The sequence below is a fragment of the Ovis canadensis genome, chromosome 19, assembly GCF_042477335.2.
Source record: "Ovis canadensis isolate MfBH-ARS-UI-01 breed Bighorn chromosome 19, ARS-UI_OviCan_v2, whole genome shotgun sequence".
Taxonomy (NCBI): Eukaryota; Metazoa; Chordata; class Mammalia; order Artiodactyla; family Bovidae; genus Ovis; species Ovis canadensis.
Window position 1 is genome coordinate 54,233,684 of NC_091263.1, and position 16,435 is coordinate 54,250,118.

The window sequence follows — 16,435 nt, forward strand, 5'->3', positions numbered from 1 at the left end:
CGCAGTGAGTTTGGAGCCCAGGAGTTACTGGAGCCCAATAACAGGTACATCAGAGCAAAAATAAAACCCACAGCAGAAAAAGCCATCAGACTACCAAACTCCACCCTCCTCAGGGTAAGCAAAACAGGGAAGCCACAGAGAGAATAGGCTTAATTTACCAAAAATGTTCCTAGAGATAACCAACTTCAAAGCCAGTGATTCTACAATCCTGCTAAAATCTAAAAAAATTCTAAGCAAGTCATCAAATAAGACCTTGTTATAAATGTGCCTGCTGAATTAAATATGAGGCTATTTCAGGTACAAAGACCAGTGCCCAAAGGAATTCAAAATAACAAGAGATATAGAAAGCCTGGCCCTAGAAACTTCAAAAACTGCAAGACACAGCATTTGACCTTGACCTTGAATCGCTGGCCTTACTTGTGCTTACTCAAACCACCAAAAAAGCCCCATAGCTTTACTAATAATTTTGTTACAAATTAGCCTCAGGGAAATTCTACATGCCAAATGTGTTCACTTTGCCCAACAAAACCTTCAGAATCAAACTCACACAGCAAAAACGTAACAGGGAGAGGTGAGAGAGCCCAGAAGGTGAGGAGAGGAGAAAGGAGAGGGAGAGGAAGGCAAGAGGGGGCAGTGAAATCCAAGGCCCGGGGTGGGGGAGCCCAGGAGGCCAAGAAGACAGCAGGGAGGCCAGGGTGCAGGGGGCTGGTGGGGCAGGGGGTGACCAGAAAGAAGCAAAATCAGCAAGCCCACCAGGAGTAAGCCCACAGAAGGCCTTTTTTAAGAACTTAGGGATTGTGGAATCAATTCGGAGAAAGGAAAGGAATCCCAGGAGGACTGTGGGCAAAGAAGTTACATAAAAGATACCTGACAATCCCTGATCTTGGGGTTCTTTCATCATCAGGTAAGACAGAACATGACCCACTGCACAGAGTTTGTGTAAGGATCATATGAGATAACTAACAATTTGCATGTCTAATCCAGAGCCTGGCACAAACCTGGGTCTCAAGACATGTACCCTCTCTTCTCCTTGGTGAAGGGACTATTTGGGGGTAGGGCAGAAGGAGGAAGCTTAAGTAGAACAGGAGATCTTAAAAACAGGGGTGTACTAGCCAACCCTACTTGTTAAACCACACCCACCGGACAGTCACAGAAGGCGGCAACCACTCCTATATCTCATGCTCTAGGCTGCTGGGGAAAAGGTGCTCAGTCCAGCAAGACCACAAGGGCTCAGACTCTCAGTGGAAGACAGAGCACTGGGCTCAAACTTTATAACCCACCTCTAGGCCCTAGGCTCAGGCAGGAGCTCATCAATGAGCCCCACACAGCCTGGGGCTGTGTCTCATCTTCAAAGGGTCAGAAGCATGTGTTTGTCCTATGACAAGTTAACTGTGAGTTTTTTTTTTAAGGGCTTCCCAAGTGGCACAGCGGTAAAGAATCCACCTGCCAATGCAGGAGATGGAAGAGGGGAGGGTTAGATCCCTGGATTGAGAAGATCCCCTGGAGTAGGAAATGGCAATCTGCTCTGATATTCTTGCCTAGAAAACTCCATGGACACAGGAAACTGGTGGTCTATAGTCCATGGGGTCACCAAGAGTCACACACAGCTGAGCACACACACATATGCACTAAGAGAAGGGCTATTTCCCCTATCTCTATGAGCTCCATCAGCAGCCTGATATAGGATGCATGCTCCAGGGAGACCCCTGAGGAAGGGATGGGGAGAGGGGTCACAGCGAGATGGAGAAGAGCTGCAGCATAATGGCCTGAATTGTCAGGGAGTTAGACCCACCCAAGGCCCACTTCTGTCACTCCCCAAAATGACCCGATTCCCTAGTTTTACTAGGAAGATCAGTCATGAAAAGATCAAGTGAGTAATGGATGAAAAGAGCTATAGTGTATGGTTCATAAAAAGCAGTGAAGAATGAAAGTTATTATTATAAAACAAAAGGGAGGGAAAGAAGAGAAGGGGACAGGCTCACGTTCTGCAAAGGTCACCCATTTCTGCGCCTGCTCCATACACACATCCCCTCACAGTGAACCAGCTGCCCAGCAGGGACATGCCTCCCCTCGCTTTCCTTCCATCAATTACCCATTTAACCATTCTCACTTCAGGCAACCAAGTCAGCTCAATGGGGGCCGCTGGTATGTCTCCACGTGCAGCCACTCCTTGGCCATGGAGGCGAGCTGCGGGCAGCAGCGGGGAGAAGCCATGCCAGGCCCCCGGCGGGGGCACCATCAAGCCTGCTGCTGCTGAATCACAGTGACAAGAACACCCTGATGGGTTCCAGAAGGAACTTCTGGGGCCAGGAGGCCATCTGGTAGGGCTGCTGTCCCAATCCTGGGCAATCTGACAAAGCATGACGCCTGGCTAGGAGGCTGATGTTCCACCCAGCCAACAAGCCTCCTATGACCCACATCCAAGCCTCATATGACCTGGGCCCCAGTGCTGCTCTAGTCTCTCTTCCCATAGACCCGTCTCCAGTAGGATAAAACAGCACCCAGTTCCGAAAAGGGGAAAACCCTGTGAAGTGTCATTTTTACAGGAAGGAGCAATGCTCACTTCTCTGTGCTAACTTCCAGCCAGGTGTTCTAAGATGGGGATGTGCTTGCCCTTCTTCCTTCTAGTCCTTAGCCCCTGTCTCAATCTCACCGGCCTGGACAGGATGGGTCAAAAGCCTTCCAATTCCTAAACCACCACCTTCTGCCTCTCTCTGACATGAGAGTTACCGAAAGCAATCAGAGTCAAGTGCCAAAAAAAGTGTGTATGACCAGGAACAAAATGAAGAATCCATCTTCACATGTATCAGGAGTGGGGAAAGGAAGTACAGATGTTTAATAGGAAGAGTCAAATAATAAACTAATAGCCGGTGACAGCAACAGGAGGCAGTGTTTCCAAAGAGCGGACAGAGCAAATTCAGCCTGTTCCTGGATGTAAGGCGAATGGCGCTGCATGAGTCACCCATTGTACATGGAAGCAGGGATAGATGAACCCCCTGGTTCATTTATCAAGCAGCCCCATCAGAGGTCACCATATTCTTATACTGGCCGTAAAAGACTGAAGATTAGACCTATGGACAAACCAGAGTCCCTCTGTCCGGCAAAGGAAGCCTGGATCAGCACTGACTGACCTCCACCGACTTTAACCCCAGCACAACACCCCAAGCCTTCTGTGGCTGTCCTGGCTACATGGCCATCAGAGGAGATATACTTTATCCTTGGGGTAATGGGCTCAGCTCAGAGCTCTGGCCCCAGTGGCACATGGTGCAGATACAGCAAAGTAGAACTTAGTTAATGAGAAGGCAAACATGCTTTGCCTTGCTCATGGAGTACAAGCAGCGTGTTGCCACCTACCCTGCCAGCACGGGGGAGGGGGTGCCCTAGGCCAACACAGGATGATTTTATGATGATCAGGTAAGAGGCCATCTGGAGCAGGAAGAAGCCTTGCCCCACTTACTCCACTGCAGAGAGTAAGGGGATGGCACACAGTCAGTACCCACTTGACGCTAGGCAGAGGTGGTCTGAGTTTGCATCTTGGCTTCACCACTCAGTAGGTATGTGCTTCAGACTGAAACGTCTAACACAGTTTTTTTCAGCTGCTGCTGCTGCTGCTGCTAAGTCACTTCAGTTGTGTCCGACTCTGTGTGACCCCATAGATGGCAGCCCACCAGGCTCCCATCCCTGGGATTCCAGAAAAGGAGAGAAGAGTACTCTCCTCAAGTGACTTTTAGAGAAGATGAGAACAATGAAGCTGTCTAACTGGTAACTGCTTTATTCTTAACATCACTGTTGCGGTGCTGGTTGTGTAACAGGGTTGAGAACGGACACTGAATGACGGCATTCTAAGCTGTACTGTTTTTGACCCCACAGATTCATTGGTCATATACATGGTGCACTTCCCCAGCTTGCTTCAGGACAAAAAGCATCATCATCCCCAGTGATCAGCAAAAATGATCCATGGTCTCTGGATACCTGGACACAGCTATGAACCTGTAGACTGGAGGGGACAAAGCCGGGGTGGCGGCAGGGGGGGCAGCAAGGGAATGACAATTTGACACTGGCAAGCTGACATAAATGGCCCTTCCAAGACACTGAAACCTCACAAGACACCTTCTGCAGAACCACTGAAATAGTATGGAGAGGAACATTGGGGAGCAATCTGGGAAGATCAGGAAACCAACACTGCGTGTTACAAGGAGCTGGATCCTGGAGTCTCCTTCAGAGTGTATTTCGAATCTGTCGTTTCCTCTCAATTTGCAGAGCACAGATGTTGAAGAGAAAACCTTAAAACGTTTGGGTTATTGAACACTCCGGGTGACTGCTGAACCAGATTTTAAGAGGGCAATAGCAGCCAGAAAATTACAGCTATAAGGTGAAAAATCAAGAGCTGAAACAAACCCAGCTCACCACACTAAGTTGAACTTGATAGTTTTTTAGAGCAAAATCAAGTGACAAGCAAATGACTCTGGTTCCCTAATCCCCCTGGGATTTGCCTTAATTCCCCCTGAATCCCCGAGATGCTCAGGGTAACTGATTTGCTTACAATTAAGTGGCATTAAAAGAGTGAGGGTCTCCACGCCCGGCAGTTAGGTGTCAGGGGGAGCGTGATCCACTGACTGATGGACAGACAAAGATGGACATCTTTAGAGATCAGCATCACAAGGCCAAGTCCCAACAGTGCTGTGAGACAGTGGAACACTTCCGTCTTCTGGGCTACTGCACTGAAGTTCTGGGTGAGTAAACGAAGGAGTAATAGGAAAGAATAGGCTGTAATTATGCAGCAGGAAGAATTCTACCACCCTAGCTAACATTCACTGATCCTTATCAATGACAGGTGCCACAGGGAGGGCTGTTTGGTTTTGTTCTCATAAAAGTCCCACATGGTAAGTGATTTTATTCTCCCCACTTTACAACAGAGAAGAATGAGGGATGCAAAGGAGTTAACTGATTTGTCTAAAGTTCCATTAACTTAGGGAGAGCACGACCTAGGGTTGGGACCCGGAGCTACCTCGATCTTACTGCTGTTTTTCTTAACCAGCATGCACATAACCTTGGACAACCTCTTCAGAGCTGGTATAGATGAATGAGTTCTGCTAAACATGTAAGGCACCTCTGAGGTTCATTCCAGGTAATATTCTTACTGAACTCTCTTCTAGTGAAAGCGGAAAACAGCTGAATTGGGGTTCACTATCTATATACATCTGACCTTTCTTTTAAATGTTTAAATGACGTGTTCAGAATTTAATGATGACCCCCCTCCCATCCCAGGGCAGGGGGGACTCACCCCAAGGCTTGAAAAGAGCAAGCAGGAGCAGAGGCCTATCGTGGGGCCCCACAGTCGTGTTGCTCAAGGTAACACAGGCGTTCTGAAGCCCCACAATGGGAAACTGGGATGCGCTGCCTTACACAGCAGATTGGCAGAGAAGACACAGGGAATGTGGAAACATCCTTCGCCCACTACACATCCTTGCCCTGGAGACACCTGTCACTCCAGAGGTGAGCCCTGATGAGCCTGCCACAGCCAGGAATTAAGTCTATGCTATTAGGACCTGTGCCTAAATACACACTCTGCTTTGGTCCCAAAGTTACAGCAATAAAATTCCCACTACGTTTTTCTCCCCCTTCCTATTATTTTGAGAATGTTCAAACATACAAAACTGGAAGTACTTTTATAGTGGACACCTACATGCCCACCACCTCAAAGCTCTCCGTGACATCACCACGGCAGATGCACAGGTGAGGCAGGAGAGGGGTGAAGAAAGGTGCAGCCACAGCAGCAGGTCGCTCTGAACTCATCATCAGACATGTCCACCCCGTGTCTGAACCTGAGCACCGGCAACCTGACGGGACTGGCTTCCATAGAGAACTTCAGGCAACCATATCGTCTCATCACCTTCAATGCAGAGAAAGCCAGTAGGTCTTCTACTTTATACCCACAGATTTACTTTCACTACTAGAACTGAAGAGGAATTTAGGGGTCAGCCAGTGAAACCTAATCTTTTATTTTAAACTTGAGGCAAATAAGATTTCAACAGGTTAAATGCCATATAGGATCACATATGGATCACATAATCGGGGGAATTAAAACTCTCCAATAAGATACCTGGAGTATTTCCTAAAATACAAATTGGCCTGATGGCAGATAAGAACTAAGCCAACAGGAGGGAAATGCTTTGCAACAGGTTTTAACGAGCAAAATGCAACTGTACTCTTTCAAAAGTCTGGGAGGGAATTCCTTGGTGGTACAGTGGGGAGGACTTGGCACTTTCACTGCCATGGGCCCAGGTTCAATTCCTGGTCGGAGAACTACAATTCTGGAAGCAGTGCAGTGGCCAAAAGTCAATGAATGAAGGAATAAACCAACAAAAAATAAGAGTCTGGGAAACACTCACATTATTACCAACGACCTTTTAATACTAATTAGGGTTCCTTAGATAAAGTTCAAGAAAGACCATTCTTCTAGGTGACAATGTCAAAAAGTTTCCATGACATTTATTATATGATAATACAAAGTATAAAAACCCCATCAGGCTCTGCTTACGTCTTATCTTAATTCTGCCCCTAAAAGATTCTTTCAGTCTAATCTGACAGCACATAATAGATCTGGGCCTCTCAGGTGGCTCAGTAGTAAAGAATCCAACCTGTCAAGGCAGGAGATGTGAGAGATGTGGGTTTGATCCCTGAATAGGGAAGATCCCCTGCAGGAGGAAACTGCGACCCACTCCAGTATTCTTGCCTGGAAAACTCCATGGACAGAGGAACCTGGCAGGCTACAATCCATGAGGTCACAAAGAGTCAGACATGACTGTACATGCAGACAAAGGATGTCAAAACCATTAGTGCTTTCCAATCATAACGATACATGGCAGAAACCTAAATAGTGTGATAAAACCCACTGGCATTAGCAGGCACTAACTGCCAGGACTGCTGAAGAGCGCCCCAGTCTCCAGAAGGAACGCCAAGGTGATGGAGCTTCCGGCCACCTCTAATTAACACCAGTCTGTGCCTGCTTTTAAGTCTGTGCCTTCTTTTAAGGCTTGTGAAAATCACTGCAACTGACCTGGGCTCACCTAGAGATGAAAATTACTTTGCCAATAGCAGAAAACAATACCTTCCGCATAAACAACAACAAAGGCAAGCCCCTTTGTTGGCCCCTGCATCGTTTTCTTTTATGTGGAGCATTTCTCCAAAGCTTTGAAGACAAAGGACAAGACTCCAAGAAAAGCACCATGGCAAGAAAGTCAAAGGCAGACAGCATTTTCTGCCCTCAAGGACTGACTCCTACACTGGTGTCTTTGATCAGCATCTTCGCAGGGTTTTGTTTGTGGGCCCCCAGTTTGACACAAGCTTTGAAGAGTGATGTCTGTGCCAATTTGGGGGGCTAAATAAAAGCTGCTCAGTGGAAACTCTGGAGAATGACAATTACAGCAGACAGTCTGTACTTGACACCTTATGTCACCAAAACTATCATAATAAAAGCTGGTTTTCTAAAGGACCATTTTAAAATAGCAGTTCATATTTTCTTCAGTTGGCAATAAGAAGAAACCACTTATTGATATACAGCAATTGGGGTGACTCACTACAAAGGCAGACTGAAGTAGAAAAAGCCAATACCAAACAAAAGGTGATTTATTGTATGATTCTATTCACATGACATTTTGAAAATGTTCAAAACTTTGGAAATGGAGCTGTATTAGAGGTGGATAGGGACTGGAGAGTAGGAAGAAGGTAGGTGTGGTTATAAAAGGGCAACACCAGGGATCCTTGTGGGGTTGGCACTGTTGACTGCGGTGGTGTATACATAAACCTACGAAGGTGATAGAATCATGTAGGATTTTAATACGCACACACATTAATGCACATTGTGCCCATACATGCACGCACACACACACAAATGAATACAAGAAAATCTTAGCACTAAATCTGACAGGTGGATTGTTACCAATTTCAATGTCCTGGGTGTACAATTACACATTAATTCTGCAAAATGTCACCAATGCAAGAAACTGGAAAGACAACTGTACATGAAGTATCAGTTACCTCAAAATTTTTTATTTAAAAAATCAGCTGTACCTCTATATCCTAGAAGGGGAAAAAAAAAAAAAGCCTTTCCCCCACCCTTTGCTAAAGGCAAAGAAGGAATCATCCAAGAGTCTATGGCAGCAGAAAAGGACAAGAGCAACTGTCAGCAAAATAAAATATGACTGGGGGACATGTAAAAATTTAAGAAAAGGATTTCCTTCTCAGTCTAGCACTGATATCAACTCATTATGAGTTGACATCACTCATATCAACAATTTCAATTTTGCATCCTTACCTTGAGGCACAACTTTTCATTCAGAAACAAGCATAGAATGTTTCCTCCTCTGTTATCTCACTGTCTTTAGTAACATGACAAAGCAATCATGCATGATTTTATGGACTGATGTACAAATTAGGAAACCTCAGCATCTTTCCAGAGTTTATTAAATTTTAAAAGGAAACATGGGACTTCCCTGGTGATCCAGTGATTGAGACTTTGCCTTCCAATGCAAGGGGTGCTAGTTTTGATCCCTACTTTGGATACTAGGATCCCAAATATCTTGCAGCCAAAAAAAAACCAAAATGTAGAAACAAAATAATATTCAAAACAATTCAATGAAAACTTTAAAAATGGTTCACATTTTTTAAAAAATGATATGCTAGTTAACAAATGATGTGCTCTATTGATCAAAACTAAGGACATAAGATAAGCTGTTGTTGGGTTCAGGTCATTAGTTCTTACAACTATTTCCAAGTGCCTGTCATTCACCAGCTTCCCATTCTTACCTTATTCCCCTTATTTAAAACAAACAAACAAAACAAGAGTCTTGACCAGCGACCACTTCATTGGTTGACAAGCAAACTCCTAGCAACCAAAACTATGGATTCCTTACCAGGGCTACAAGCAAGAAGTTCTCCTTACATCAGATGTATATAGGACAGAGCTATGGGAAGAAGTATAATTTTATTTCATGATGATTCTGATTTTTCCTTATGTGATATTCCATGATTTAAGATAAAAGGTAATTTTAAATCAGACCTGGTTTGAATTTCAGGTCTGTGATTCAGATAACACTGTAACAGGAGCTATTTAATAATTTTCCCTGTGTCTCAACTTCCACATTCCTACAAAATTATTATATGGATTACAGTGAGACAATGCCCCAAAGGCCTTTATGCCTGGCACATAGTGGGTGCATAATAAATGATCAATTCTGATGATCAACAATTCCCAAGCATCTTTAAATCTTCAAAACTTTAATACTGGGAATTCCCTACCCATTCAGTGGTTAGGGTTCAACACTTTCACTGCTTAGGGCCTAGAGAACTAAGATCCCAGGAGCTATAAAGTTCATGTTAAAATATACTTAATTATTTTGCAGGAGAAAGCTATTGCTCTTTCTAAGAGTCTCCATTAGATTAACCTGTTCCACTTCAAGTTTTTAAAAACCAACCCTTAAGCGAGTCATAAGACACAACCATAAAAATTTCAGTATTAGTTCAGGAAATTTTTTGTCTCTACTTTCTTATTTTCTCATCATGACGTGCATATACAAAACAATGAAAGTCATGTTTGCTAAACCAGGCAAAGAAGAACAGTCATTATTCTTAAATTTATTAGTGGACAGTTTATTAAAAGGAAGTGTGTAATGAGCTAGTCTATCATGCAAAATGTACGTACCATGGTTATTATCTTTAAAATTGAATTTACAGTCGGATCCAATTACACACAAAAGCATCATAATTAAAAGTTAAGGCTATTTCACCAGTGTAAAAGAGGCATTAGGCTGCCACAACTCAGCTAACCCCAACTGGCATCTCATGACATGTTTTCAACAGAAGCCATGTATTATATTAGTGAGCTTAACTAAAAGTGCTAAAAGTGAGTAAAACTTCATTTATCTGTTTCAAAAATTGGACAAAATACCTAATCTCATAGGGAAGACAAAAAATGTCTTTTTCTATACCACACTGAGAAGACACCTGACGTATCAAAGCTAATTTGGTTGACTACCATGATGAAAGAATCTTTTTATTATAAATACTATATTATTATAGGTTGTTCTTTTCCCACTCAGTGGCCAATTTGTATTCATTTCCAAGAATAAATTCAGCTGCAGAAGCACTGCTAAAGTTGCATATCCTTTGGAAAGAAATAAAAGGAGTTGGTGATACTAATAAAAATGGACTGAAATATATTTACTCATTCACCTATCTTCTCCATGAACTCTCTGCAGCAGCTTTTGGTAGTAGTGTGCCACCTATTGTTACAAAACGAGCTTCTGTATTTGAAGATTTCCTATTTCTTTCTACAGGGAAGCAAAGCATCCTACTGTCTTTTTCAAGATAATGAGTCTTTATTTTCCTTCCTTCTTTCCTGTCACTTCCCACACCTGAAATACAAATGGGCTACAGAGAAACTAACCTTTTAAAAAATGTATTACAACCCACTTCAAGCATGAATCAGTTTAACTCCGTGGCTATCATACAGGGGTGATCTTTTTCCCGGAGGAATCTGTCAATGTCTGGAGATACACACAGTTGTTAAGACTGAGGTGCGAGGATACTGGCTTCTAGTAGGTAGAAGCTGGGGATGCTGGTAAAGCATCTTACACTGCGCAGGACACCCCCTCACAAGGGAGAATTACCCAGTCTCAATACCCATAGCACTGATGTTTAGACACCCAGATTTAATTACAACCAGTAAATTCCAAAGTCAAAAGAAAGCCATATATGATGGCAGAACAAAAAATAAAAAAGCCAATTTCACAAATTCAACATTCAACAGCAATACAGTAATTAACAGTGGTTAAAATATTAGGAATTACATTACTCTTGTCAAGACTAGTAGAAAGATATGATAACAACACCCATGACCAATTTATAATTCAAATACTCATTAAAACACACACACACACTAAAGCACATGTTGGCCAACTGATCCAAAATCCATGTAAGGAATAAGACCTCAACTTGACTTTGTGATTGGTCTCCCAAGCTGACTCTTGGAACCCTTGACATGTAATAAGGGTTCTCAATTCTCAAGCCATACTTAAGAATCATCCTTGTCAGTGTGGCATGCTGGGGCACAGTGTATGGCATGTCTACCACAGCTGGTCGTCTCCTCTCCCCTTCATGGCAGGCATCATTAACTGATCAAAGTCTCAACTTTTCTTATGCGGTGCTCCAGTCCATGGAACTGGCGTGGGAGATGCTACAGATATCCATGATGAGATATGATTTCAGGAGGACTGAGTTCAAGTCTCACCTTGGTCACTGAAGAGCTGCATGAACTCAAAGTCACATAAGCTCTCTGGGTCCATTTCCTTCAATTATATAACATTCCTAAAGGAATCTTTAAAGAATCTTTTAATTCTAATTCTAAATAAGATGTTACAATATAGCATTTCTGGAGTAATAAGGTACTTTGCACTTCAACTGCAGAACTGCTAAATACTAAATGACTAAGGCTATGCCGATAAAGAAGAAAGATTAGACACACAGAAGAATAGGAGAGTAGGATGGGAATTCACCAGAAAATAAATGTCCAATGGAAACAGGCATTACCTTCAAAAAAATAAAGGAACAGCATGCAATTATGGAGAAAACTCACTGGAATTAGATTCTTAAGACCTTACTTTGAGTAATCACGTCATAGAGCAGTAATATGTCTGTAGTAATATGTCTGTGACTTAAGATAAATAATTTAATCTCTCTCTGAGGTTTAGTCTCTTTATATACAAAAAGGGCTAATTGCAATTGCCCAGCCCTTCTCACAAGACTTTCTTTAAATTAATTACTGAATCTTCAAAAGGCCACGAAGAGCAGCATGATTGAGTAATTTATGGATGATCCAAACTATGAAATATTACAGAGCTGCAAAGTGAATGAGTTAAAGCTGCTCGCAACAGACTGGAGAGATGTTCATAATATATATATGCTGCTGTGCTCAGTCACTCAGTTGTGTCTGGCTCTTTGTGACCCCATGGACTGCGGCCAGGCTCCTCTGTCCATGGGCGTGCTTCAGGCAAGAAAACCGGAGTGGGTTGCCATGCCTTCTTCCTGGGGATCTTCCAAACCCAGGGATCGAAGTCAGGTCTCCCATGTTGCTGGCTGATTCTTTACTGTCTGAACCACCAGGGAAGCCCCTATATAAAGATAGCTGCAGAGAAATGTGTATACTACAATTCCATATTCATAAGCAATAAGGAAATGAATCAAAGATATGTGAATACATGTGTGTGCAGGCTATTAAAAAAAAAAAAAACACTGTGAAAACACATTCCAAAATGTTTAGCACTGAGAATGGGGCGGCACAAGAAGAATGGTAAAAAGAAAACTGAAATTGTGGGTCACACTGTGGGATTCACTTCAGATTTGTTCTTTGGGCCAGTTCTTATGCTGTAGCTTAAAAAGATGAATGTTTTTAATTTTCAATCACCTTCAACAATTCTTGAAAAGTCAGTCAGTGGCTGGCAGGAGCTGGGGGGAGGAGGAAATGGAGAATGAATGCTTAATAGGTACGCAGTTTTCATTTGTGGTGATGAAAAAGTTCTGGAACTAGATAATGGTGCTGGCTGTACCACACCATGAACGAACTAAGCCCCTAACCTGCACAATTTTAAATTGTTTAAATGGTAAATTTTATGTTCTATGTATTTTTCAATTTAAAAACTCTTCTAAGTATTTGGGGTGGGGGGGTGCAGTGCACAACATAGCTTGCAGAATCTTAGTTCCCTGACCAGGGATTGAACCTACACCCTCAACGAAAGCATGTAGTCCTAACCGTTAGACTATCAAGGAATGGAATTTCCACAGTTTAAAAATTCTTGATCTTCAAGTTCTGTGGAAGTAGAGAGACTGTGGTCACTAGAACCTCCACCAGCAGATATTGAAGCAACCAAGGAAACAGTTACGGGAGGAAAGGAACTTTGTAAGTTCTTCTAGGAGCAGAAAGAGGTGGAAACCCAGGTGAGCCCAGAAGGATATTTAGATATTTGCTTACCTATAACTCACAGTAAGCCCAACCCCAGGCTCTATAACACCCGAAGATCCAGTAAGTGTCTCCCCCCACACCTTCTTTGGTTTAATACTTGTCAATTCTGCCCCAGGTTCTCTACGAACCCCCTGCCAGACACTGTTCAAACAACCCAAGGCTTTTAACCTCAGCAAGATCCCTTTGTGAGGCTTGAAGCACTATTCAAACCAAGAACGTGAGAAGTAAAAGAAATTATTATAATTCTGTATGTTCTTTGCTTTTAAAAGGTCTCGCCTGTCATAAGTACTGTAGTTCCCTGAGTAAAACATTACAGAACTCTCAGGTCTACTTTAACACGAACTTCTTATAGCTATTTCAAACTGAGTTTTGAAGTTGTAAATAGAAAACCAAAACAAAGGAAGTAAAATTCTATAAGACTCCAAAGAGTCAGAGCATTCTAGGATACACTCTGAAAACCACCAGGCCTGGGCAAGATTCTGTCGTTTTTAGAAAGACGAGAGCATCTCCATCTATACCATGAAAACAGGGAAGAAGTTAACTTCAAAAGACTCATGTGTATAAGTTGCAACAACATGATCATAAAATCCATGAATCTCAGAAGTCCAGTGGGGAGCGGGGGGAGGAGGGAACAAAAACCCAGCAGAGAAGAACAATAGAAACAGTCCAGCTGTCCACTGGTGAAAGCTTTTCATCTTACTACTGTCATCCCCTAGGTGCTCATGTCAGTACGGACCAGAGAGTTTAGCAGTCTTTTTAGGGCCCTAAACATGGGTCTGGGCACAACATGGACAAGGAAAGCCTTGTTACCAAACATGAGAACCGTACAGTAACTGTGCTCTCCTTCCAATGAAATGAAAATAAGAAAAAGCTAAATCATAGCCATCTTTAAAAAAGGAAACCCATACCTCTATAAACCAGTAGCTCTCCAGCTTCACTAGAAAAGTTAATGCAAATATTTGATTCGCAGCAAGGATGGGGAAAGACTAAAACAAATGGAGTATCTTATAATCTTAAAAGTGTAAGATATACAGAAGGTAGATATGGGCTTCCCTGGTGGCTCAGACGCTAAATAATCTGCTTAGAATGCAGGAGACCTGGGTTTGATCATTGGGTTGGGAAGATCGCCTGGAGAAGGGAATGGGAACCCTTCTCCAGTTTCCTTGCCTGGAGAATTCCATGGACAGAAAAGCCTGATGGGCTACAGCCCATGGGGTCACAAAGACTCGGACATGAACAAGCAACTAACCACTAAAGCCGATATACCTTCAGCTCTTCTTGGAAACCAGAAATATAGCAAGTCCCTCTCCACTGCTCTGACATTTTTCCCCTTCTCTACACATTCCTCATCATAGATTGTTAGGATATGTGGTTCTCCATAGAGTAATACTCTGACCTGGCACCTGGTTTAAACCTCAGGTAAGTACTGCCCACTGGAAATGCTTATATACAGAAAAGACCGGTTTATGTCTTACCAATGTCTGTCCACTAAGAATAGCTCTTGATAAGCCTACACATTGTTAATGCCATACATGTCTGTGTGTATACATATATAAGCACACACACACACATATAATACATAGCACACTAGTACAGTCCTCCTAGTAGGGCAACTAAGAAACACACACACACACACACACACACACACACACACACACACACACAGAGCAATTTAGTTTTTAAACTGTTATCCACGGTTCTGGCCCCATCTTCTACTCTCTGTACAGCATGCTTGGAAGAAAATCCACCAAGACTGACCCTCAAGAAAGGTCAAAATAATCCTCAGGACAGTCCTTTGGAACTGACCAGAACAAGAGAAAGTCAGAACTCTTGGAAAAGCACAGTGGACAACATGTAAAATGCTCCTTTTCAAAGGTTAGTTTTTAGGAAATGGTGGCGGCAGAGAGAGAAAACAGAATATTTAGTATTTCTTTTAAACATCTTAGAAAGAAGGCTGTTAACACAGATGGTTTTGTTAAACTCTCTAAAATCGAGTCCCAAAATCATCAGAAATGTTCCCGTCAACCAAGAGTATAGCCTCAATTATGTCAGTACCACATTCACTACCAAGTGTTATTTAACAAACTACCTGAAAACTTCGTAACTTCAAAGCACTAACATTTATTACCTCACCATTTCTGAGGGTCATCCTATCTACATAATCACAATCATAAAATAGGAGACAATCAAGTGGCTCCAATTTAAAATTATTATTTCTTAACCATACTTTCTAATTTTTTTACTTTCAAAATCATGCCATCAAAGGACAAAAGAAAAGAATAAACTGAGCATGCTAGCTCTACCAGAATCCCAATCAGAACATTTGTTTTCTATCATTTTAAATAAAGAATCACAGATCCATCAAAAAGAGCCTAATAATTCCAAGCCACTTAACGCCAGTTCTCAGTCATTTAAAAACTCAAATGTGTTACATGCACTTCATCTTAGTCTAATTCTTTGAAAGTGTTTATTTCAAACAAGCAGTTCCCCAGCTATGCAAGTAAACAAGTATTATATGTGAAAACTGAATTTTGATAACATAAGCTATAAAATATATTTGTCAAGGTATTCAATGGCAGCAGATAGTATGTTTTCTGGCCACCGAGCATCTGTCTTCTCTGCCTTTTGCTCAAAGTAGATGGATTTCCTTCTGCTTTAACTTTTTTTCCCCCAGCTAGGTCTTCTCTTGATGGACCATGCAAGCAGGATATACACCTCCTACACTAGGCCCATCATGTAACCAATGTCTTTTAGACACAGACATTGCGAGTAAGTCTAGAGCAGATTCATCCCCCCAAATAATTACTTTTTGAGGGACTTTTTCACCTTGCCAGAATTTTCACCAGGACCCCTACCTTTTTGCAATAAAGCCCATCTTTAAGTTTAGCCAGAGTAGACTTCTGTTGCTTGCAATACTGACCGATGCAGCCCAAGTTAATTTTCTGTTATCTGTGGACACAGTGGCGGCAGCATGGAGCAGATGGGCAGCAGCCAGGGCACTGCACTCACTGAGCAGCAGAAAGAGCGAGAGGAACCGTCTGCGCTGTGAAAAGCCCACCTAACATGGACCTGAGCTCACAGATGCTGTCCACTCTTAAGAAACCTAGCGGCAGTCACCCATGGGCACTTCCATTATCAGGCATCTTACAGGGAAGCAAAACCGAGATCCACTTTTAAATGCATCCTATTTCACACAAAGGCACATTTCACTTTGCAAACAGTCCCCCCAAATTGCTGAAAGGTGGTGGTCTCCTTTTTGCAGTGTTTACTTAAATTTTAAATGTGCCTCCCCCCAAAAATAGCACATGTGTATAAGGGGGAAGGGTAGACAGATGTTCAGTCAATTTTCTTTCTTAATGTCAATAAAATAGAAACAATGTAAACATCAAGCAATGGATAAGCAAATAAACCACGAGG

The 16,435-nt window shown here is 42.6% G+C and overlaps 1 protein-coding gene and 1 non-coding gene across 5 annotated transcripts in view; one reads left to right on the plus strand and one right to left on the minus strand.

Annotated features, from left to right (window-relative positions):
* PTPRG (protein tyrosine phosphatase receptor type G) overlaps positions 1-16,435 on the minus strand; it is a 775,419-nt gene that overhangs the window by 456,696 nt on the left and 302,288 nt on the right. The gene's annotated exons all lie outside the window — the stretch shown is intronic.
* Positions 6,234-6,306, plus strand: TRNAE-UUC (transfer RNA glutamic acid (anticodon UUC)). Its single transcript has one exon. It is a non-coding gene; the product is annotated as a tRNA-Glu (tRNA).